General features: G+C 35.7%; 1 long non-coding RNA gene across 7 annotated transcripts in view; it reads left to right on the top strand.

Moving 5' to 3' along the window:
• The window catches only part of LOC105477415 (uncharacterized), a 186,558-nt gene that overhangs the window by 105,115 nt on the left and 55,466 nt on the right, over positions 1-25,977 (top strand). For 2 of the 7 annotated variants that reach the window (XR_011620421.1, XR_011620418.1), the window contains one exon: positions 25,472-25,519. The exons of the other annotated variants lie outside the window; for them this stretch is intronic. This is a non-coding gene — a long non-coding RNA (uncharacterized lncRNA). The remainder of the gene's footprint in view (positions 1-25,471; positions 25,520-25,977) is intronic. 7 annotated transcript variants of the gene reach the window in all.

The raw sequence follows: 25,977 nt of genomic DNA, 5'->3' as shown, positions 1-25,977 counted from the left end.
CTAAGTCAAAACAAAACTTTCTTTTTGTGAAGAAGAAAATATAAATTATTTACCCTATGAGAACAGCAGATAACAGTATTTATTCCCCATCTCAATAAGGACAGAATTCTTTGTGGGTAAAAAAATAATGTTACCTCTGGAAATTTGCAACTCTAGATATGTATTTTCTAAATTAGTTTCACTATTACAGGGCAAATCATCAAACCATCAGTAGTATAAAATGTGGCACCAAGATATTTCATGTCTGGACACTATTGCCAAAATTCTACTCTTTCATCCCTCTTAACGATATATTTGTTCCTTTTATATTTTTATACTGTGCTTTGTTTCAGAGTGACACATACACAAATACACACATGTATACATACATAATACACACACTTAAAAAACTGAGTGTATAGTTGAGTGACTTAGGGTGAAGAGAAAATAAGAAAAAGAAAATGATAAAACCAGGCCCAATAAGCCATACCAGGTGGTCCAGTGAAGTTGCTAAAAGTGATGACCATTAGATGAGACTAAAAATAGGCTCTAAAACCTTTCTTCTCAGACTCATAGGACCATAATTATCATCATTTCAAAACTGTTCATCACACCGACTGTGTTTCCACTCTTTGTGACCGCCATTCAATGTCGTTAGAGTCTTTGTTTGTCAAGATGACTGGATGTTGCTCGTGGGTGTCCCTGCTGATGAGGAATGTCAGTATACCTTTTAGGACTGGGTGTAGGAGGTGGCCTAAAATGATTGGCTCATTTTACTCTTTGGAACTATGTAAAGAACACATCTCCTAAAACAGGCTTCCCTCCTAGAACCCACACTTCATGTGTCTGAAGGTATTGCAAACAGAGTAATTGCACAAAACTCAGCTCAGAACCCCAAGCTTTTACCAATGGTCCTAAAAATATTTACCTTTCCTTTGGTGGAGATGGGTTCTTCATTTTATATCTGTTAGGAGTTACTTTCTTTTTTTTTTTTTAGACGAAGGCTCGCTCTTGTCTCCCAGGTTGGAGTGCAATGGCGCAATCTTGGCTCACTGCAACCTCCGCCTCCCAGGTTCAAGCCTTTATTCTTAATATTGCTACCTAACTAAAAAGAGGTTTTTTTCTTTTTTTTTTTCCTTTTTTTGGAGAAGGAGTAGGGCAAATGTTCTACCAATAGAACCAATGCCTCAACAATTTCAGGAATAAATTCCTAATATGCAATTTCAATTCATTTGATTAAATGGAAAGATATTTTCAATGTACCTTGTGATCAAATACAACAGAAAATTTGATACAAATTTAACTAAAAACAAAACTGTAACTTTATCCCTATGGCTTGATCATAGCACCTCATCCAAATATAGACCCTCCAAAAAATCCATTACTATCTATTAAATAGTAAAAGCCAACTATACAATATTCACAACCATACAGCACATACTGTTGTGGCAGCCACTGTTCCAAGAGTTTACAGAAAATAATCTATTTACCTTTGCAAAAATCCTAGGTAGGAACTACCTATGGTAGGAACTATCACTGTGTGACAAATAAGGAAACTGAGCTACTGAGAGATTAAATACCTTGCCTAGAACCACACAACTGGTGAGTGGCAGAGCCAGGATTCACCCTGTATTCTGAGTCCAGAGCCCATGGTCTCATCCATTAGATATTCTGCCTCTCAGAGAGGTGTTAAGTTTTTATATTAACATATCTTTCAGTACAATATTAGGTTACCTATTTTATCCTCAGTTTTTGATCCCAGACTAGGCAAGTATAACCTTCTTTGGATATTAGTGAATCTGAAACTTTAGATGTTCAAATATGCTTTTAAGAATGTTACTCAAGTTTTCAAGTATCTTTGATATGCTTTAGGTAGGCTGATCAAACAATAAACCAGAATTAATCCTAGTTGTGATGTGGGAAGCCATTTTAACACTCTGTGGCTAGGTTTCTTCATTTGTAAAATTTACGTTTTCATATAATACGCTTCCCAACCTTAAATGGAAACTAAGCATGAATGTGATTATATAAGCCAAGATAGTTAAACTTCTTTAAGAAACAGTGTTATATAAAGTAGTATTTGAATTGTAGACCATCTCCCTAAGGATTCTGCCTCACTTCCACCCAACTGTACAAGTACATGGACCCTGAGCATAGGACTCCCTGGGATGCTTACAAAACATGTGGTTATGGAACCCCTACTTTGCCCTACGCTATCAAAATCTTTGGAAGTTTGGCACCAGCATATGTGCTTTATGAAGTTCCCAGGTGATTCTTATATTCTAGAATTTAGTTATCACTGCTCCTGAACAAGTCTTTGCTTCTCCAAACTACTAACACATTCAAATAACCTGGGAGCTTCAAAAAAGTTGAACCAAATGAATCCAAATCTTGGGTGGGCATGGAGCCTGAGAATATGATATTGTTAAAGCTCATCAGCTGCCTCATGCCACCTGCGCACTCAGACCTATAAACCACCACCTGCCTTTGAGTTCATAGAAAGCCATAGAAAGAGAGTACATTCTTTCTGACTTCAGTACTCTAGGAAGGATATTGCATTGGTAATGATAAAAATGGTTATATTTGCCAGGCTTTTCTTTTCAACTTGTGAAAATATTAATGTCGAAATACATGTTCTGCCCTGACTGTCACAAAAGTAACTGCCCAGGAAGCTCCTGTGTTGATTTCCTTTTTAGCATTACAATGGAATATGCATGGTCCAACAAGATCACAGAATTGTAGGCTTGATCACATGGCTTTGGGGGTTGTTTATATTTGTGTTTGTGGAGTTTCCTGGCCTGACAACATATAAACATACTTGGTAATGAAATGCTTGTATACATCCTAATCTTCAGGTCCCAGGTATGCTCTTGAGGCTTAAATACTATTCATGAGTGATGTTATACAGCCCATTAAACCTCCTCACTCTTTCCATATGGAAACACTTTGCTTATAAAACTGTTCTCTAGGGACAGAGAAAAAAAAAAAGAGGAAATTATTTATCATATATGTTGGGATTTTCAAAAGGACATGCTATATACTGTATACTCAAGTGACGATTCTGAATGCACTGTGATGACCAAAGACTTTAATTTTGTGACTTAGACTGACATTAACATCTTAACTTCCTGATTCAACAAATGGTAGGTTAGCAGTGCAATAAGGCTAGATGTCACACTTAATGGTACTCTCGGAATATATTTTAGAGAAATGTATTTAGACGCTTTTATCCTTGGGAAATACTCTTTTCTGCTCTTAACTTTGAAAATAAAAACAATATGTCATAAGATAAATACAGAAATGCACACCATAAATGAGTGAAGCTGAAGAACCAGTGGAACAGAGGGATGTCTCTGAGTCATTCTGGTTAGCAAAAGCACTAGATGCTTGGAAATAAAAACTGATGATTGATACAGAATAGTAAATATGGCATCACATGGAGAAATACTACTGCAGTTTCTGATAATTATCTTAGCTATAAAACCTTAAGAAACATGTCAGATTTAAAAATAATCCAAGGGAAGATGGCTTTGCACACACTGAGGACAAATTAAATTTTCTTAGCCAACAGAAACTGGTCTGGGAAAATCTGTGAAATATGGATTCAGTGAGGATTGCTTTCATGAAGTTGGTATGTCCTTTTAAATTGGAAAATCCTGGTAAATGATGGTGATGCTTCAAAAGCCAGACTGGAACTGAGGGGAGAGAATCCTATGAATTTGAAAGGTCCTGCCAGTGGTGCTCACAAATAATGCTGTGGAGATGGTGACAGACATCAGTTTTATAGGTGAGGTGAAAATCCAGTGGCTGAGATTCTAACAGTGTATGTTTCATGTAATAACAATAAAAACTAACTTTACAAACTGTATTGTATATTGTATTTACTATTTATTCATATTATATTTACTATTGATGCAAAATATGCAAGATAGTAAACAAGGAAAACAGATACATGCGTGTTTAGGCAATAGCATGTTGCCAGACACTTGACGTTCATTTTTCTCCATTTTAATTGCATCACATTGCTCCATGCCAGAGGATATCTAGTACTTGCCCTTGGACTAATAAATCAGTGATTCTTGTGATGATTGGGAATCTTATCTATCTACCCCATTTTCAACTACCAAAATCTTTCCATAGTTATCCTATTGGACTCATGTTCCAATAGGACTACATTAGACACACAAACCTAACATCAGTTTGATTATCATATTTTAAAACTGCACAGCCTCAAAAAGTGCTGGTCCATGATGAAATAAGGAGCTTGCCCTAGAAAATAAATCAATGTACTGTTTTCTTCATCAAGAAAAGTCTTTCCAAAGGGGTGTCAGCTGAATGTAGCAGTGTACTTTGTAATGAAATTGATTTACATTCTGGGGCAAGTTCTTTATTTCATCATGGGCCAGTAACAAACAGTTCATGAATTTGGCAGCCATCTCAGAATTACATTTTGAGTAGCACTGCTAAAAGTGTTCATTTATATATCTGAGCGAATCTTTATATACGGGTTCAATAAAGGCCCCCAAAAAGTTATGTTCCCATCCTAACCCTCAACCTGCAAATGCGACTTTATTTGGGGAAAAGATTTTTACAGGTATAATTAAAATATCATTCAGGACATAGGAGTGGGCCAAGATTTCATGACTAGAACACCTAAAGCAATTGCAACAAAAACCAAAATTGACAAATGGGATCTAATTAAACTAAAGAGCTTCTGCACAGCAAAAGAAACTATCATCAGAGTGAACACACAACCTACAGAATGGGAGAAAAGTTTTGCAATCTATCCAACTGACAAAGGTCTAATATCCAGAATCTACAAGAAACTGAAACAAATTTACAAGAAAACAAACAAGCAACACCATCAAAAAGTAGGGGAAGGATATGAACAGACACTTCTCAAAAGAAGACATCTATGCAGCCAACAAATATATGAAAAAAGAGCTCATCGTCACTGGTCATTAGGGTCATTAGAGAAATGCAAATCAAAACTACAATGAGATACCATCTCACGCCAGTTAGAATGGTGATCATTAAAAAGTCTAGGAACAACAGATGCTGGCAAGGATGTGGAGAAATAGGAATGCTTTTACACTGTTGGTGGGAGTGTAAATTAGTTCAATCATTGTGGAAGACAGTGTGGCAATTGCTCAAGGATCTAGAACCACAAATACCATTTGACCAGGCAATCCCAGTGCTGGGTATATACCCAAATGATTATAAATCATGCTACTATAAAGACACATGCACAGTTATGTTTATTGCGGCACTGTTCACAATAGCAAAGACTTGGAAAACTACCCGAATGCCCATCAGTGATAGACTGGATAAAGAAAATGTAGTACATATACACCATGGAATGCTATGCAGCCATTAAAAAGAATGAGTTCATGTCCTTTGCAGGGACATGGATGAAGCTGGAAACCATCGTCCTCAGCAAACTAACACAGGAACAGAAAACCAAACACCACATGTTCTCACTCATAAGTGGGAGTGGAACAACGAGAACACATGGACACAGGGAGGGGAATATCACACACCAGGGCCTGGCGGAGGGGTGGGAGGAAGCGGATGGAGAGCATTAGAACAAATATCTAATGCATGTGGGGCTTAAAACCTAGATGACAAGTAAATGGGTGCAGCAAACCACCATGGCACATGTATATCTATGTAACAAACCTGCACGTTCAGCACGTGTATTCCAGAACTTAAAGTAAAATTTTAAAAAAGAATTAAAAAATATGTATTTTGAGATGACATAGCTCTGGATTATCTGAATGGACCCTGAATCCAATGTCAAGTATTTTTATGTGAGACAGAAAAGGTGACACAGGGAAAAATTGGAGATTACCTTGCGGGGACAGAGGCAGATATTGGAGTTATGCGACCAGAAGTCAAGGAACTCCTAGAGCCAGCAAAAGCTAGAAAGGCAAGAAAGGCTTCTCCTCTAGAGCCAATCTCTTGTACTATACAAATATAAATGTCTATTCTTTAAACCACCCAGTTTACAGTAAATTTTCACAGCAGCCTTGGGAAACTAATACAATGTCCTAGCTTTTTATAGCTACGATAACTTCTAAAAATTATCACACACCTTTTCCAGAAGTGTATATTTGGGGACTATTACATACATATACCTATTTCTAGGACAGTGATTCAGTAAGAATTGAAAAGTAATGATTGCAATTCATATTTTAATCAAAAATAAGCAAGGGATTCTCTCCCATTTGGCTCAAGTACATTTAATCATCTTGAAAACACTAAAAATTAAATTAGCCTCTTATCACAGATATCTCTACCATATTTTTGGAAGTGGAAACAACTTTATCTCTGTTTCAGAAGTTTCCTGCCATTAATTATAATAGTAAGGAATTGAGTAAGTAATTTGTGATATATGTCCTGTATTTCAGAGTGTCACACTTTTATTCTGATCTTTGCATACACATATACATATATTTAAACATGTGGAAACACAAACTCAAATCCTGAAATCACTAGGGGTAACAGTTGAGAGTAAATTAACATGTGAGCTAATAATTTATGTGTAAGAAATTCCCTCACTATCCTATTTCCAAGAGCAAACTAATTTGGAAAATAATTAGGAGAATAAACTATAATTAGCCCAAGCATTTTGTTTCATTCTCTCTCTATAAAAGGAAATGAATAGTTTGAATTGCATCACAGTGAATCACAGTCTACAGCTCTGGATTTCTAATCCATCAGGAATAAAACCCTTTGGGGTCTCTCACCAATATCACTTTCCCTTTCTCAAAGCATTTCTCCTACAATTCACTACATACAGTTGCACCTGCATGGTATATTCACATTCACTGTTGGAACTGCCAAAAAGTGACTTGCAGTTACCATGTTTCTGTTAAAATTAGCTGGGCTCTTTCTGTCTGTGAAACATCTGCTTTGAGTGATACTGTAGCAGCTGTGATGATCTAATAGTAAACTAAGCACTTCAGTATTCAATTGTACAAAAGGGGCTTTGAGGAGAATGATAAATGACCTAAATTAGATGACGATTTTTAAGTACCTAATTTTAACCTTGCCCATAATGAATGCTTTTTTTCTCAGGCTTCTTTGCACCTGTCGCTCTTGGAAAGCGAGTAAAATGTGGCTGCTTGTTTAGTTCAAGTTGCTTTCTCAACAGATTGTTAAGCAGTGCCTGAAATGGTGGGACTGACCAGCATGCTATGCTTTTTCATACCTCTCTTTTCTTTTGTTTCTTTCAATTTCCTATAGTCTTAAAGGGCAGAAACTTTCTCCAGAGATGCACATGTTCCATGAAAATAAATAATATATAAAACTATATATCCTGAAAAACTTTTTTTTCATATTTTAACGTATTTTATTTTTAGACATCAATATTTTCTTTACTCTGAAGGACTTTACCTACAGAAAAGATAGTATTTTGATTTAACTTTTTATTTACATGTCTATGTGGCTAGATAAATATGTGCACTACACAAGATGGTTGTTAAGAAGGTATTTATGCAACCCTTTAAAATTATAACGGTAATTGATTTCTAATCTCTTCAAAAGCAACTCCTTCCACCTCACCCATACTTTCCCTTTTCTATAGTCTAATTGGAAATAAAATATGAAATGACTTTTACCATCTTGAAAATATTGTCATGAGAATATCCAGCTTAAAATCTAATTTCAGAACAATGTAGCATTTTCTTTGTTCCTCACAGTAGGTTCACTAAAGTACCTTCTCCCATGACAGGTAAAGGAAACAAAATTCGGATAGTTTAACTGCATGAACAAGATAAAGTCTAAACTGATGCAAAGTTTTAGTTTGCTTTTTATTCGTTTTATTATATGCTGTTTCTACTGCATACAACTGAAACAGGAGAGAGTTCTTTCAATATAGTTTCAACCATTGATCATCATGCTTTCCTTCTACGTGTGAAAAGTGTAGGAGAGGCAAAACTTTCTCCTCTTAGAGTCTCTGGCTAGGCTTGAAATTAAATTGACATAAGAGAGAATAACAGGAAAAAAGCATACAGATTTTTAAATGTGTATCAGAGGCCCATAGAAAAATGAAAGCCCAAAGAAGTGACAAAATTTAAATTCTTATATAGTAGATTGAACAAAAAGTAGCAATTATGGAAGACTAACAAAAATGTATGAGGGGGATAAAGGAAGATAAGTGTTATGTTAACAAGATCTATTTGTATGGATTCTTCTCAGCTGTGACTCCCCATCTGGTGTCAAGAATGATTCTTCTCTCCTTGTACAGGGAAGATAAAATGTCCCTTTTATATCTGCCATTTTCCAAGTGCCTTTAGCTCAAAATAATCCTCATGCCGGATTAGCATATTTGGGGGTGCATATTCTACCACCCTTCAAAAGGCATATACCACTCTTTTATTTTTTTAATTAAATTACTTTTCCAAAATTACCAAAAATAATACTTCCACATAAGAACTAGTAAAATAATGCAAAGGTATATGAAGAACGTTGATTATGCTCTCCCCAAACCTTTTTCATTGCAATCTCTGTCCCCAATAGATCATTAATATTGTCTTTTCCCTACTCTAAAAGTGTATATATATATATCTCTATATATCTATATATATAGATATATATATACACACACACACATATATGTTGTTGGTTCATCCTTTTAGGAAAATGTATTAATACTATAGACATTACTTTTTAAATTTTCTCTCTTAGCAATACTTCATTGGCACAACTCAGGTGATAGATAAATAACTCAACTTAAAACATGCTCTGTTTAGATAACAGCCTGCATTTATAACAATGGTGAAGGACATCCTCTGTCTTTCTTGTCCCTTGACCCCTTCACTCTGAATGTATTCTTGTGCTTCATTCTGTGATATCAACCCAGGTCAGGACACGGAGAAGTCCCAGATATCTGCCAGGGAAAGAAACTTCTACAGATGACTTCACTTTTTCATATTTTCTTGCTTTTCATGATTACCCAGTCAAAAGTGTATACAGAGGCTCCTTAACTTATGATGGGATTGTGCCACAATAAGACCCATTATAATAAAAATATCATAAGTCAAAAATGCATTTAATACACCTAACATACTGAACATCAAGCGTAGCCTAGCCTACCTTAAATATGCTCAGAACATTTACATTAACCTACCATGGGTCAAAACCTTCTAATGCACAGCCTATTTTATAATAAAATGTTGAATATCTCATATAATTTATTGAATACTGTACCAAAAGTGAAAAACAGAATGGTTGCATGAGTACTTCAAGTATGATTTCTATTGAATGCCTATTGCTTTTACACCATTGTGAAGTTGAAAATAAGTTGGAGATTGTCTGTACTTCTGCTTGCCTTGTACCTTCTTGTACCTTCTCCTATGCCTTGACCTATGCTTCTCTTTCATCTGGCTGTTCTTGAGTTGTGCCATTTTATCATATATGGGTAAAAATAGTGAAGTATTTCCCTGAGTTCTGTGAGTCATTCTAGAAAATGACTGAACTCCAGGAAAGGGGATTGGGAACCCAGATTTACAACCAAGTCAGACAGAGTTGTGGGTAACCTGGGGACCTCCCGCCTGTGACTGATATCTGTAATGCAATCCACTGCAAATGCAAGCCTGCAACTGACCTCTTTACTTTACTGCATAAGATTTAGAGGGTAAAAGAAAATGATGCAAATGTGCTCGTATTGTTTACTGTGACATCAGGAATAAATCTTTTAGCTCTGATCCAGGAGTCTCATGTCTTCTGCTAGTGTCCATTAAATAGTAACAAGCTAACTTATTAGCTTATAACTACAGGAAAATCCCATATTCAACAACAATGATTTATATGAATATATGCATACATACACAATCATATGTCAAACACATAAAATCAATGATTATATTTTAAGGTCTTATTTTCTTGATAGCTTTATATCTATCTTATATCTTACCTCATCTAATGATAAAAGTACATAAAAATGTATATTTAAGATGGTATTTAATCAAATTGTCCTTGGATTTGGCTTTAAATATTTTACTGCTAAATTTTTTTAATCTACAATAGTCTATGACTCTATTATCTCTTTTGTGAGTGTGTAATACTAAATAACAATCCATATTATTGTCCTCAATAGTTTTGTTGTCCATTCTTTTATCATTAATCTTTCTTCTTCAGAATTATTTTTGTTTGCATTCTCCTAGCATAATTTACTTTTATTTTAAAACTCTGCTTTTTACACTTACTTGTGTTTCTTATAACAATTATATTACTAGACTTTTAAAAATCAAGATTAATAGTCTGTATTTTTAGCATTCATGCTAAGAAAGTTATTTATATTATTTTTTTTAATTTTTAAATTAAAAAAATTTAAATTAATTTTATCCTAACTTGCCTCCTATTTAATATCAATTGTTGTTTTTCTTTTTAAATTTTGTGGATTTATTTTATTTTATTTTATGTATTTTATTGCTTTTTCCCATGTTAGGTTGGGAATTTCTGCTAGCTTTTTATTTCTTCAAATGATTACATTTACATTTCTCATAATCATATCTAGAATGAAATTTTTCTAATAAGTATATGAAAATAAAATAAAATAACTTTTTCAATTAAGATACTTTATTTACCTACTTCTTTCCAAACCTACTAGTACCAAATCTTTATTTCTCCATGTTGTCACCCTTCCCTCCCAAGTGTTCATTCTTAAAGGTTTAGCTGAGTTGATTCTCAATGCTAGGTTTTTGAGATTTATATTTAGAGTGTGCTCTGATGTTTCAAAAATCTTTATCCTCAAAAGCAAAAAGTCTAGTCACATTATTATCATCCCTGTACATTTAACATTGACGATGAGAACACATGGACACATGGTGGGGAACAACAAACTGGGGCCTATGGAGGGTGGGGGTGGGAGGAGGGAGAGGATCAGGAAGAATTGCAAGGGGATGCTGGGCTTAATACCTGGGTGATGGGATGATCTCTGCAGCAAACCACCATGGCATACGTTTACATATGTAACAAAACTGCACATCCTGCACACGTACCCCTGAACTTAAAGTTGGAAATTAAATAAATAAATAAATAAATTTAACATTGACTATTCCAGTAAAATAGTCAAGATTTACTATTGGCAACTAAATTTACATTTGTTTAGAGTAATCCTTCAACTATTTTCCATAGATAAGGTGATTTTTCTATTAATTTGTGCTCATCTTTCTTTTGCACTGTTCCATGAATGACTTTTTATTTTAAACAAAAACCAGTATATTTAATGTTGAATCTGAAACTAGATTCTACGGCTTCCTGTGACACTTTGAACTGCACCTCAATTTCTTCATTTGTAAATTGGGAAAAATAAAATGAGTTATCTCAAAGAGTTAATATGTAGCACATAAAACACATTAAAAATGCTTGCATATTTAAAACACATAGAATGTTGGCTTATCTTGACTAGCTATCTAATTTTTTAAGATAAATATTTTCTAGCAGTAGTCTGCAGATATTGTACCATCACATAGCTTCCAAAGTCACAGAAGAGAATTATCATAATAAACTGATTATTTTTGAACTGTACTATTTAAAACATTCTCTTTTTATCTAGAATTCAAGATTTAAGAAGGGTTGTGGGTTTTTAAAATTATTTTTGCCTTGGGTTTGGAAAGTCATTAAACATTGCAGATCTATGTCTCTAAGACAGATATGCCTTGTGTTATTTGTTTAAATAGATGAACCACAGAAAATTTTTCTTTTTAAATTCAAATGTACTTGGTGTGTATTTTTAATTATTACTTTGTCATTCATTTCTAATCCAATTCCTAATTGACTGGAAAATACAATCTGTGTTACATTAATTGTTTTAATGTTAATATTTCTTTATAAATTAGTATGGAATATATATGTTATACATATTCTTTATATATTTATTAGGTTAAACTTATCTATTGTGCTTTAATGTCATCAAAGATTACTATTTAAAAATTTTTGATTACTAAATTTCTGATTTTCTTTATATTTAATGAATACGTGATTTTTAGTCACAGATATATTTGGGATACATATTTTTATTTTATTTTTATTTGACACATATTAATTTTACATATCTATGATGTAGTGAGGTTTTGAAACACATATACAATGTGCAATGATCAAATCAGGATAATACTATATCCACCATCTCAAATATTTATCTTTTTTTTGTGCTGGGAACATTTAAAATCCTCTATTAGATTTTTGAAAATATACAGTAAATTATTGTTAACTATATTCAGCCTATAGTCCTATAGCGCACTAGAAATTATTCCCCCTATCTAGCTATAACTTTGTATCCATTAACAAACTTCTCCCTATTCACCCTTCCCCTCTACACTTCCCTGTCTCTAATAGCCACAATTCTACTCTCTACTTATATGAGCTAAACTGTTTTTAGCTTTCACCCATGAGCAAGAACATGCATTATTGATCAAGCATGGTCTGACTTATTTTGCTTAACATAATGCCTTCCAGGCTCATTCATGATGCCACAAATAAAAGGGTTTCATTCTCTCCTGGTGTTGCGTGCACACGTTTATAATTGCTATATATTCTTGATGAACTGATACCTTTATATTTATAGAATGACCTTTTTTGCCTCTTTTTTATTAACTTAATGTCTATTTTGTGTGATATAACAACTCACATACACTTTTTGTTTTATTGGCGTGAAATATATTTTTTCATCTCTTTGCTTTCAGCCAATGTGAGGTTTTACAGGCTTAGTAAGTTTGTCACAAGCAGCATATAATATTGTTTTGTTTTTTTAAATACATACAGCCAGTCTATAACTTTAACTAGGAAATTTAATTCATTTATATGCAAGGTTCCAATTGATAAATATGAATTTTTAATCCTCTGATCTTTTTCATTGTTTTCTGATTGTTTTATATATCTGTTTTCCTTTCTTCCTCTACTATCATTTATTATCGTGGTTTGGTGGTCTTCTGTAGTAATCAATCTTTATTCCTTTTCCTTTCTCATTTGTGTATCTGCTCCACCAGTGACTTTTATATTCTTGTGTATTTTCAGGATAAATATTATTCTTCACTTCCAGATATAGGACTGCCTAAAGTATTTCTTGTAGGGCCAACCTAGTGTTAATAAATTTCCCCAGCTTTTGCTTGTCTGGAAAATACTTTATTTCTCCTTAATTTCTGAAGAATGAATAAATTCCTGGAAACAAACAACCTCCCACGACTGAACCAGAAAGAAATTCAAACCCTAAACAGACCAATAACGAGTTTCAAAACTGAATCAGTAATAAAAAGCCTACCAATCAGGAAAATCCCAGGTCCAGATGGACTCACAGCCAAATGCTACAAGACATATACAGAAGAAATGGTATCATTCCTACTGAAACTATTCCCAACAACTGAGGAGGTGGGATTCATCCATAACTCTTTCTATGAGTCCAGCACCAGCCAGTTGTTAAAACCTGGCAAAATTATAACAAAAAAGAAAACTTCAGGACAATATTCTTAATGAACATAGAGGCAAAAATCCTCAACAAAATACTAGCAAACCGAATCTTGCAGCACATCAAAAGACTAATCCACTATGATCAAGTGGGTTTTATACCTGGGATGCAAGGTTGGTTCAACATACGTAAATCAATAATTGTTATTCACTACATAAATGGAACTAAAAACAAAAACTTCATGGTCATCTCAATAAATGCAGAAAAAGCTTTCAGTTAAATTCAACATGCTTTCATCTAAAAATCCTCAACAAACTAGGCATTGAAAAAACATACCTCAAAATAATAAAAGCCATCTGTGACAAAAACACAGCCAACAATCTGCTGAATGGGCAAAAGCTGGTATTCCCCTTGAGAACCAGAACAAGACAAGGACGCTCACTCACCTCTCCTATTCAACGTAATACTGGAAGCCTTAGCCACAGCAATTAGGTAAGAGAGAGAAATAAAAGATATCTAGACAGGAAGAAAAGAAGTCAAACTATCTGTGTAAGCAGATAATATGATTCCATACCTAGAAAACCCCAAAGTCTATACCCAAAAGCTCCTAGATCTGACAAACAACTTCAGCAAAGTTTCAGTATATAAAATCAATGTACAAAAATCAGAAGTATTTTTATGTGCCAACATATATCACTAAGATGGTTATACTGAGCAAAGCCATTCACAGATTCAATACTATTCCTATCAAATTAAAACAACATTCTTCACAGAATTAGAAAAAAACTACTTTAAAATTCATATGGAACCAAAAAGACCCCATACAGCCAAGACAATCCTAAGCAAAAAGAACAAAGTTGGAGGCATCATGCTACCCCAACTTCAAACTGTACTACAAGACTACAGTAACCAAAACAGCATGATACTAGTATAAAAACAAACACATACACCAATGAAACAGAATAGAGATCTCAGAAATAAGACTGCACATCTACAACCATTAGATCTTCAACAAACCTGTCAAAAACAAGCAATGAGGAAAGGATTCCTTATTTAATAAATGACACTGGGAGAACTGGCTAGCCATATGCAGAAAATTGAAACTAGATCCCTTCCTTATACCTAATCCAAATGTGTAAGGATGGATTAAAGACTTCAATGTAAAACCCCAAGCTATGAAAACCCTTGAAGAAAATCTAGACAGTACCATTCATGACATAGGCATGGACAAAGGTTTCATGACAAAAATGCCAAAACTATTGAAACCAAAGCCAAAATTGACAAATGGGATCTAATTAAACTAAAGAGCTTCTGCGCAGCAAAAGAAACTGTCATCAGAGTGAACTGACAACCTACAGTAATGGGAGAAAAATTTTGCAATCTATCCATCTGACAAAGGTCTAATATCCAGAATCTACAAGGAACTTCAATAAATATACAGGAAAGACAGGAAAGAAACAAACAACTCAATTAGAAAGTGGGCGAAGACTCTTCTCGAAATAAGACATTTATGTAGCCAACAAACACGAAAAAAAGCTCACCATCATTAATTATTAGAGAAATGCAAATCAAAACCACATTGAGATACCATCTCATGCCAGTCAGAATGGTGATTATTAAAAAGTCAAGAAACAACAGATGCTGGCAAGGCTGTGTGGAGAAGTAGAAATGCTTTTATACTGTTGGTGGGAAGGTAAATTAGTTCAATCATTGTGGAAGACAGTGTAGCAATTCCTCAAAGACCTAGAACAAGAAATATCATTTGACTCATCAATCTCATTACTGGGTATATGCCCAAAGGAATATACATCATTATATTATAAAGATTCATGCATGTATATGTTCATTGCAGCAGTATTCATAATAGCAAAGACATGAAATCAACTCAAATGCCCATCAATGACAGACTGAATAAAGAAAATGTGGTACATATACACCATGGAATACTATGCTGCCATAAAAAGGAATGAGATCATGTACTTTACAGGGACATGGATGGAGCTCAAAGCCCTTATCCTCATCAAACTAATGCAGGAACAGAAAACCAAACACATGTTCTCACTTACAAGTGAAATCTGAACAATGAGAACACATATACACAAGGAGGCGAACAACATATACTGGGCCCTGTCAGGGTGGGGGGACTGCAGCAGGAGGGACAGCATCAGAATCAATAGCTAATGCTGGTAAGGCTTAATACCTCGGTGATGGGTTGATAGGTGCAGTAAACTACCATGGCACACATTTACCTGTGTAACAAACCTGTACACTCTGCACATGTATCCCAGAACTTAAAAGAAAATAAATGTCTAGTTTAGTCTAACGAGGACTATACGGAATTTCTAATTCAGAGGATGAACTGTTTTCCTGATTTCTTTGTATTGTTTATATGTGTTCTCTTGCATCTCACTGAATTTCCTTAATATTATTACTTTTAATTTCATTTCAGTCATTTTATTTATTTCCTTCTTTGGGGGTTCTGTTACTGGAGAATTTTTTGTGTTCCTGTGGATGTGTCACATTTCCTTGCTTTATCATGTTTCTGTGTCCTTGCATTGATATCTGCAAATTAAAAGTCACTTCTTTTAATTTTATGCAGTAGCTTTCATAGAGAAAGACATTTTCCTGTAGATATATCTAGAGTGTCAGTTGGGTGGGGTGCTTTGGCTTTGGTTCAAGGTAGGCTCAGTCGTGCATTGTCAATATGAGGGGTTTTTTGGCTGTTGTCAACATCAGTGGTGCCTGCAAGTTCCCCAGTGGCTTAGACTGCAATTGTTTGTGGAGGCTGTGGGGTGGTTTTCCCTGCATGAGGATTCAGAGCAGGCCAGTCTTTGGGCCCTTAGGAAGCACATGCGGTTGCACAAAAGCCCCATCACTGAAGTGAATAGTGGGCCTCAGGTGTACTGGTTTTCAGGTCCCAGGGTGGCACATGCACACCAATCATGATGGCAGCAGGCCCCATTGAGAACCGATCCTGAGTCCCTGGCTGGTACACGCTGACGTGCAGTGGTTCCACCTCTGCAAAGGGTGGAGTCAATAGCAGTGATCTGGGGATCATTTTGTCTCTCTGTGTCCTGAGAGAAGCCTCCCTGATGTGCTGGACTGTCAGTTTCCTGGGGCATAGGGCATTACATGAGCTTGAGCGGCAGAGACACGACCGCACTGCCGGGTCTGGCTGGTGTTACAGCACTGCAGTCCTCTTGGTAGATGCCAGAGGATGTCAGTGGGCTTCAAAGATGTAGAGACGCAAGGGCTATTGGTCCTGAGGGGAGGGTATAGTTTGACTGCGGCTGCATTCTCAGAAATGGCGCCGTGCTGCAGCAGTCTGAGTCTTCACAGGTTGAGGGGCACCCAGCATGGATTCTCTGTCTGGCAGGATGCAGCCAATGAAGTCTAGTAGCTCCCTGTGATAAGCTGAGGGCCTGTGAGGCCTGAGTGGTTCCTCCGTAGTCAGAATCAGGGGTATCTGGGATGACAATGTGAATTGCTGGGGATCTTCCGCTTACCCCGGCACCACAATGGGGACCCCTCTTTTATCTGAGCTGATCCCTGCTGGCTGCCTTGCTTCTCTCTCCATGCTGCCATCACAAGTTTCCATGCCTCAGTGGGTCTATGTCACTTTCTTACTCAATTCCAGTGTTTTTCTTTTGTTTTCCTTTCTTTTCTTTTCTTTTTTTATTTTTCTTCTGGGGTTGGGTTGTGTGTGTGTGAAAAAGAACTTTACTAAGAAACCCAAAGGGAAAGAAATAGGACCACTGAAGCCAGAGGCTGGACGAGGTCACAGGGATAGGATCAGCAGCTGCTGGCCCTGCAGGAAACCCCTTCTGTGGCTCTGGGAGCCCCTCTATGCACTCCAGGGGCCTGAAGCCCCAAACAATCCTATGGCCTTGTCTCAGAGCGCTTCCCTGTGCCTTGACTCTTCAGGGACAGGGGCTGCGGATGGACAGCAGGAGGGGTGAGTGGAGGGAAAGAGGGCCTGGGTGAGGCTTGGGGGACTAGGATGCCAGGCACTTGGACCTCAGGGCTGGAAGGGTCAGACCAAGTCTGGGGAGTGGGTTTGTGGACTGGTGTTCGGCTGGACGTGGACTTGAGTATGTCCTGGGCTGAGCAGAGGGCATTGGGTCCTGCTTGTGTTTTGGTGATTGCAGTCAGAATGGGAGTGATCCTGAGACCTAGGGGCCTGGGATGAGCTCAGAGTGGCCGGCAACCACCCTACCTCGATGACTGTTGAAGGGATATTTTCTTTCACATTTGGTTATCTATTTCTTGTTTCAGCATTCTGTGTTGAGGAGGGGAGTGCTGGGTGCCTCTGATCAGTCATCTTCTTAGGAGTATTTTTCTACTTTTTACTTTTTTTATTATCTAGTACCTTTTTCAGCACAAATGTTTTCCATTTTAAATTCTACTTTATTAGATATTGATATTCTAGTGCTAGCTTCATTCTTGTAGTATTCTCTTATTTTCTACATTTTCTGTACAGATTTTTGTGTCGATATCTCAATATAACCTTCCTATTAACTACTTGTTTCTTCAACTAAGTCTAGTAAAGCAACTATTCTATGGCTTTACTGCCTAACCTTTGTCTTTATTTATTTACTTATTCATTGCCTATCCTTCACAAAACTAACACTCCTCCACTCGCTCTGGAACTTTAGTTTGAACAGTTATCTCCAGTAGTGTGCTTCTATTTTAAATGTTTCTTTGAATGTAAACAGGGATGTGCTTTTCTCTCTCTCCCTATTCATGAGCTTTTCAGTTTGGTGGTTTGACAATTCTTCATCAAGCCTAACATGGTCCCCAGTTCAGATCTAGGTCTAGTATTGGTACCTTGAGGGTGTTCAACTACAAAACAAAGCAGATTCCCTCAAAAGCCCTGATATGGCCTTGCTCAGATTCTGTTACATGGCACCATGTTTCTGTCTCCTCATGCCAGTCCTAGAAGTAGATGAGTGGGGGCCACGACACTCAGTAGTGGCTTCAGTTTGTTTTATCCTCAGCCTGAGTACAGAAGCTCCTCAGGTCCTGGTTTCAGGTGCTGAGTGTGGCTTCATGGTGAGGTGTGTCTCCCACCATATCAGAGGAGCTTTTGTCCCTGTTAACACATAGGAATAGAATCTTGACAATCAATGGCCATTTATGTCCCAGGTCCAGGTACTTTTGGATTCCTGCTGCAGGTTTTTCTTTTGTTCCTTTTTCACAGAGATGTTTATATTGGTTTAAAACATGGCTTTTTTTTCTTTTTAATATTCACAAATTCCGGTAAAAAATGCGTTTTTAAGCATTAAAAGTACAAAGTTTAATAGGAGGGCTCAATTAACTGACATTCTACCTTTAGGGCATATATTTATAAATGTCTTTCATCCTTTCTTCCTTGCCCTTGAGCAGGCAATGAACCAAACCCAGTTTGAATATCTAAAAGATGCTTTGGTGTTATTTATTCTAATACCTTGACTGTCTCAAAGCATATCTTCATTCAGAATACAAATATATGATGCACTATGCCACATACTTTTAATTTTCTGCTTCAAAAGATGTATTCTCACATTCCATAGCATCTAGGATAGATGGTAGTAACCACACTTGTTGGTTATTAGGCAAAATAAACAGATAGGCAGCTATCCAAAAGCTTTGTCACTATGGGCAGATTTGATCATTAAGATTAATGCATTTTATAAAGAATACAATTTTGTCACAGTGTTTAATCATCCATCCAATTCTTTAATATAGAGAATATTAAGGCTTACTATAGTAATAAAGGGGATGAATCTGAGCCAGGCCACAGTAGCCACTTGATCTACTTTCTTTTTACTCATCCATAGTCACTCTCTCCCTTTTGAGTTACAGTCAATTTATTTTATAACTTACCAAAACATAAAAGGGTTACCTACAAGGATTAGGTACTACCCCAAAAGTGAATCCAAATTTCTTGCCACTTAGAACCCGTATGAAGATTATGAAGCAAAATTATGCATTGCATGACTGTATTTAAACATCTCATGTAAACCATAAATATATATACCTACTACGTACCTACAAAAATTAAAATGAAAAGTTTAAAAATAAGCAAAACCTTAAAATAATATCTGATCTTCAGCTATAAAAATTCATATAGTAAGCTGACATGTTACATTTTATTTTTAAAAAATTTATTTTTGAAGTCACTGCATGAAAGTATTTTTCAGATAAAATATGATATTGTAGAAACTACAATAATATTTGGCAAACAATAATTTATTCATTTATAACTTATAAAGCTTTACAGTAGCTTGTGTTGAGGAGAGTCTTGCAACAGACACTTCCAGGTCATTTCCTGGTTCTCCCACTTAGCAGTACGACCCTGAGCAAGTTACTCTACTTTTCCAGGTTTCAGTTTCTCTATCTTTAAATGAACAAAATAATAGTACTTACCTCATAAGGCTATTGTCAAAAGTAAAGAATTAAATATATTTTAATAGTGTATCACAGTACTTGGCACAAAGTGTTATGTAATCAATAATATCGTCAAGGGAAAAAAGTTCTTTTTAAAAAAAGTTTTAAATTTGCAAAATCAAGTCTGTTACTTATAATTCCAATGTTCTTATTAAAGATGAGATATTTAGTCAATAATATCTAATTTCAACCAGAAATATTCATTTATCATTGGTGTATATATTTTGACTTCTAATTTATTTTGCTAGAGAAAGTCTGAGCCCTTTATAACTAAAGGGAAAAATAGAAGATATTGTCATAAACTCTTTGATATTTACTTGCTTGCTAAAGTGGTGCTATATTTGCTTTTCTTCAAAACATGAAGCAATAAAGGTAACGGAGAGATTTCTATCGATTACTTTTTTACTTATTTTAAAATGAAGTATTTATGTAAATACTATATAAGATTAAACACGCAAAATGTTAGCCTAAGATGCAAATGTTATGATTGTATCAATTGAGTTCATGTTTATTCAGCAGCTAGTATATGCAAAATATAAATTTTCCATCCTCGTAACTATGACCCATCAATTTATACTTTATTTACTATTTAAAATAATGAATGTAATTTTTATGATCACCTGTGATGCAATTTTGAGCAGGTACCCTGTGAGGATTAATTGTATGGGATGGGTCAACTTGACTGGGCACAGGATGCCCAGATATCTGCTTAAGCATTATTCATGGGTATGACTATGAGAGTGTTTCTAGAAGAAATTAATGCTTGAACTGGTGGACTGAGTAAAGTAGATGGCCCTCCCTAGGGTGGCAGACATCATCTAGTCCCTCGAGGACCTGAATAAAACAAACAAACAAACAAAGACAGAGGAAGGTTGAATTCACTCTCTGCCTGTCTGAGCTTGGAGGCTGATCTTGCATACTCTGCAACTCTAGTTCTCAGGCCTTCAGGCTAGGACTAAAATCTATACTTCAGCTCTCCAGCAATCAGGCCTTAGAATTATGCCATTGGCTCTCCTGAGTCTCCAGTTTGTAGACAGTAGATTGTGGAACTGCTAAGCCTCCATAATCATGCACACCAATTACTTATAATACATTTTATCCTATTGTTTATGTTTTTTCTAAAGATCCCTAATACATGTCTCATGAGATCCTTACACAGTCAAGAAACAAGTTTATGAATACTCTAAAAAGCTAGATTCCCTTTTTCTGAGACATTACCCTCTATTTTTAAGATTTATGCTATTGACCTTTCCATTAAAATGGCTGCTGGCATCAATAAGAGTCTAAATAATTGCAATTCTTCACCTTTAAAAAGGTGGTAACCTCTACTTAATTGCCCACATTTTAAAATGTGGATGTTATTTTCTTCCTCTTTCTTTCTTCTTGGCCTTTAAAATATTTTTTCTCTTCAGTATTATTTTTTCCTTCATTCCAAAATAATTCTACCAGCAGCCACCAGATAGGATAAATGGGACAGTCAATGTGTGCCAGGTCCATTCAAAGGGAATTAATATAGTGGATGTAATAATTATGGCCAAGATAGCAGAGTGTCAGTTGGTACGGTTAGATTGAAGAGACACTAATGGTATGCAGGTGAAGTGGGAGATCAACTACCTACAAGTAGCAGACCAAATGTGTGAATATATTGAGAATAATGAAAACCAGATTTCTCAATGACAGGAATATGGAAAAGGAAAGGCTGGAATGAACCTAGTGAAATAGCTAGAAATTATAGACATTGTTGTGACCTCTGGTTATAAATGTGTAAAAATACTTATAGAAATATAGATGCAAATGTATATATACATATAGATATTTTATATATAATATATTCCATATATATGCATATATATATACACACACACACACACACACACTGATTTTCTAGCTCTCTCTACTGATACATCAATGCTGAACACACTGGTATCAATGAGGACAACTTGATTTCTAAATACCAATGTCTTGGAATCCAAATTTCACCATCTATTAAAAAGAACAAGGGCTTCTGGAAGAAATGGCTGATCTAAGTTGAGGTGGAAAAAGCGTTAGATGACTCCAGAACATCTTGTTGTACCAGAAATTAAGGAAGAGCTCAAAGGGTAATGGAACATATCAAAACAATATAGAAGCCAGCACGAAGGGGCTCCCAGCCAAGTCCGGAAGAAGTAGATCACTGAAATACATAACAAACTTACCAAACTTCATCTAACAGCATACTAAAAATTGGTAAATGAACAGAGATGCATTATAACTTAATGAATACAGTATAATTTCATGTGTTCATACAGATGAAACAAATAGCAAATAAGAAAGAAAGGGGTAGGGAAAGCCTATCTTTATAGAGAATGTCAAAGATATATGAAGAATGATGGAATTATATAACCTCTATATGGCAACCACTACAGAAATAATTATTTCAAAATCTTCAATAAAATCATTCAAATAAATGAATTCCATAAAACATACTCAATTTTAAAAAATAATATAATGAATATATTTCCATAATCACAAGCTATCTTCCCACAAATTATTAGTAACAGTGAAGACAAATAACAAATAAACTAAGGTATTTTATGTTGCAGTAACTTGACAGTCTCTTTTAATTAAATCCACATTCTTTGCCACCTGATACAGTGAGAATACAGCATAAAAGTCTACGCTATTGTTGCCCAAAATTGATAACCTGAGGCTACGTATGGGGAAATACCAGGCAAATATAAACTGAGTGATATTCTACAAAAGGACTGGATCGTATATTCAAAAATACCAGGGTCATCGGATTCAAGTAAAGCTGAGGACCTGGTAAATGAGCAAGGCATAACGGTAGATACTGCATGATCCGAGATTGACAGCATTGTGATAGTCACAGGTAACTGACACACCACGAATGGAGCTCTCTGGGTGAGTGACAGGCAGTTCCTAAATATTTTGTAAATTGAAATTGTCCTAAAATACATATTTTTCAGAAATAGATGAGACAAAAACCATTAAAATAAAGAGTTACCTGCGTTGGGGGAGGTGTGTGGTATATATGGAGAAACAGGAAAGAAAACAAATAGAAGCTGGAATTCTCTGCATATACTATGCATGTCAATTTGACTTGGAACCTTCAACACATAGAAATTATATTTTTAAAAAGCTATTCATCAATATTAAAAGCAAAGTGAAACAAATGAACCAAATCGCATATCAAGTTAGTGGCATACATGCACAATGACATTAAAACACAGGGATTTGACGATAGATATGCCCTAACAAGAAAAAGAAATTCAAAAAATATTAAACTGTTCTCTGTAGTTTGTTTTTTCTAGTAGCGATGTTAGTTTTATTTTAAGTCTACTCTGTGTGCGCACGTGTGTGTGTGTGTGCACGCACTGTGGGATAAACTGAATAAATAATTGTGTCAGTGTCATTGAGAACTAGAAAAGGGAGAATATAATTGTAAGATGGATGAGTTTAATAACATCTTTCTGGCCCTTAATTTGAATTAGAAGTATTACTAAGAACTCATAACATATTTTCTCTAAAAATATGCATATCTTGTAGCTCAGACCACTGAAAAGACCATCTAGGCAACATTTTTCCTAATAAGAATCATAATCCTTAAAAAATTGTGTGATGCCAAGTATGAGTTAGGAAATGCCCACAGTGAACATTCAATGTGTCACAGCAGAAAACAAGAAAGCTATCAAAACTGGGTTTCAAATGGATTTAAGAGCTCAACCTTACATTTTTCCTTGATAAAAATTGCAAAAACTAATCTATTCTATAGAAAAGCACACTTTTCAATCAATACAATTGCTTTCATAATGTTTTAGTATAAATCCATTTTTTTCTAAATTAATCTTTATATATTTTTTCAAATTACATGATATTTTTCCTCTAATGTTTAAAGGGTTTATCTCTAAAATATAATTATGTTTTATAATAATTTACACAAATTTAGGAATAGACTATGCGTGCGTGTGTGTTATACATGAGAAGATAGGTCCCTGAGTAGTGTTTAGAAAAGCAATATGGTTGTGAAGCTAGTTGCAATATACTTGGAAATCTAGTTGCAGTATCCATCTAGAGAAGGATCTACTCTCAACCTCTGAGATCTCAATGAGTATAAGTGAGCAGGTGCATCTAAAAAATTAGCAGCAAGAGAAGTTGTGCATGAACATAGACAAGCAATATGGCTTCTATGAAAACCTTGTAGATTCAAAACCTATATTTAATGCTTGCTAAGGATGAGAATTGGTTAAAACTCGAGAGCCTAGCTCTATCAAGAAAATTTTTTTTTCTGAAAAAGAGAATCTGACACTTTATATGCAGATAATATTTGTGACAAATATGACTAAACTACAAGATTATGTTTTTCAATAAAAACGTGCAGTTTAATCTTTTAATGCAAAGCACTGGTATAAACTTCAAACAACAATTCAGAGATGCAGAAACATAATATGTTAAGTATATGTAGCTAATTTGATCATCTTCAGAAGTTTTTGCCATGACTTACTAAAAAAGGAAAAAACAAGATAAAACTTTTAACCTTCTGTTTTAAATGTGGCTCAATCTTGTAACTGAAAAACTTCTAAAAGGTAGTGTTCAGTGTGATATGGAAAGTAAATATTCAGCTGCTTAGTCTCCTTCTTATATAGCCTCACTCTGCCCTGCTTGTCTCCTCTAAGTGGAAGGTGGAAGTAGGAAGTAGAGGAAGTTTCTTCATCCTCGTTGCAACAAGAGAATCAGGGACCTCTGTCTTCCCATCTCCTCCTGCAATCCCTGGTCCACCTCAGTTGCTCCTTACAACTGAATCTGTAGCTGCTATAATTCTCACCTGGTTGTGTTCTTTGACAATGAAAGCCGGGTGACTTTCCTAGACGCCAGCTGTTGCTGGTGCTATAGGGCCCTGGAATCTGGCTGTGACTTATCTTTCCCAGCTTACACAGTCTGTTGCAGGCACAGAGCCATTTCCTACCACATTGCACACTTACTTGGAATATTCTTTGCCAAAATATCTACAACTCTTTGTCTAAGACCTGAGGAATGAAAAGAGGCAGGGCACTGCTAAGCCTCCAAGTCTCCTGCTGTTCTCAACAATGCACCATTAAGTCGGGAACCTCACAACTGAAGCTGATACAGGGCGTGGCTTTGAGATCACATCCTCTGAGTCCTTAAAACTGAGTAGGAGCCCAAGCCCTCAACCTTCACATCACCCATGCTTTTCTAACAGTATTCCGGCATCTTGGATGGAGCGAAACTGGGACACACACGTGATCACTTTGCTTTTCTGCCTTTTAAAAAACTGTTGTAGGCAATGTCTTCCCTTGTTCCATCCAGCACTTGCTAACATCATTCTTGAAGAAACCAAAAATGAAGATCAGCCACTCTGTTTATTAGGAACAGAAACAAATAAAAACAAATGTCAATCTATTGCTCTCGCATTCAAATTCTCTTTCAGTCAGATGCCTTAATCATGGACATCGGTCTCTTTAAACTCCAATAGAGAGATAAAAAATGGGAGGGGGATTTCTTTAGATGGTACCTGTCTTAGTCGATTTTTGCTGCTATAAAAAATCTACTGCTGCTTAACCTATTCCTTGGCTGTTGAGGTCATCATCCTTTAAAAATAATCACTCATTAACAGCAAACATTTATTTGTCACAGTTCTGGAGAATTCCAAGACCAAGGTACCAGAAGATCTGGAGGTGTCTGGTAAGGACTTGTTTCCCAGTTTGCAGATGATTATCTTCTCACATGGCAGACAGCAGAGAGAGATGAAACAAGCTCTCTTGTGTTTCTTTTTATAAGGGCACTAATCCCATTTATGAGGGTACCACCCAAGACCTAATCACCTCCTAAAGGCCCATACCATTATACTGGGGATGAGAGTATTAACACATGAACCTTTGGGGAAACAGAAACGTTCAGTCCCATAGCAGTATGCTAGCTTGAAAATCTCTTATCCAGTCTTATAATCCAGAATTGAATATGAAAATAACATTTTACTAGGTTTTATTTTGTCTATTGTTTAATTTGTACCAAAGTTCTTATTCCTGCTCTGGCACGTGGATACCTTGAGGGGACTAAAATGAGAGAAGGCAAAAAGAGGAAAGCGCAGAAAAATATAAAACCATTCCTCCTTTACTCTTTTGTGTGATAATAGACAATAT

This window comes from Macaca nemestrina, chromosome 2 (assembly GCF_043159975.1).
Source record: "Macaca nemestrina isolate mMacNem1 chromosome 2, mMacNem.hap1, whole genome shotgun sequence".
In the NCBI taxonomy this organism is placed as follows: Eukaryota; Metazoa; Chordata; class Mammalia; order Primates; family Cercopithecidae; genus Macaca; species Macaca nemestrina.
This window is presented reverse-complemented; position numbering and strand designations above follow the sequence as displayed.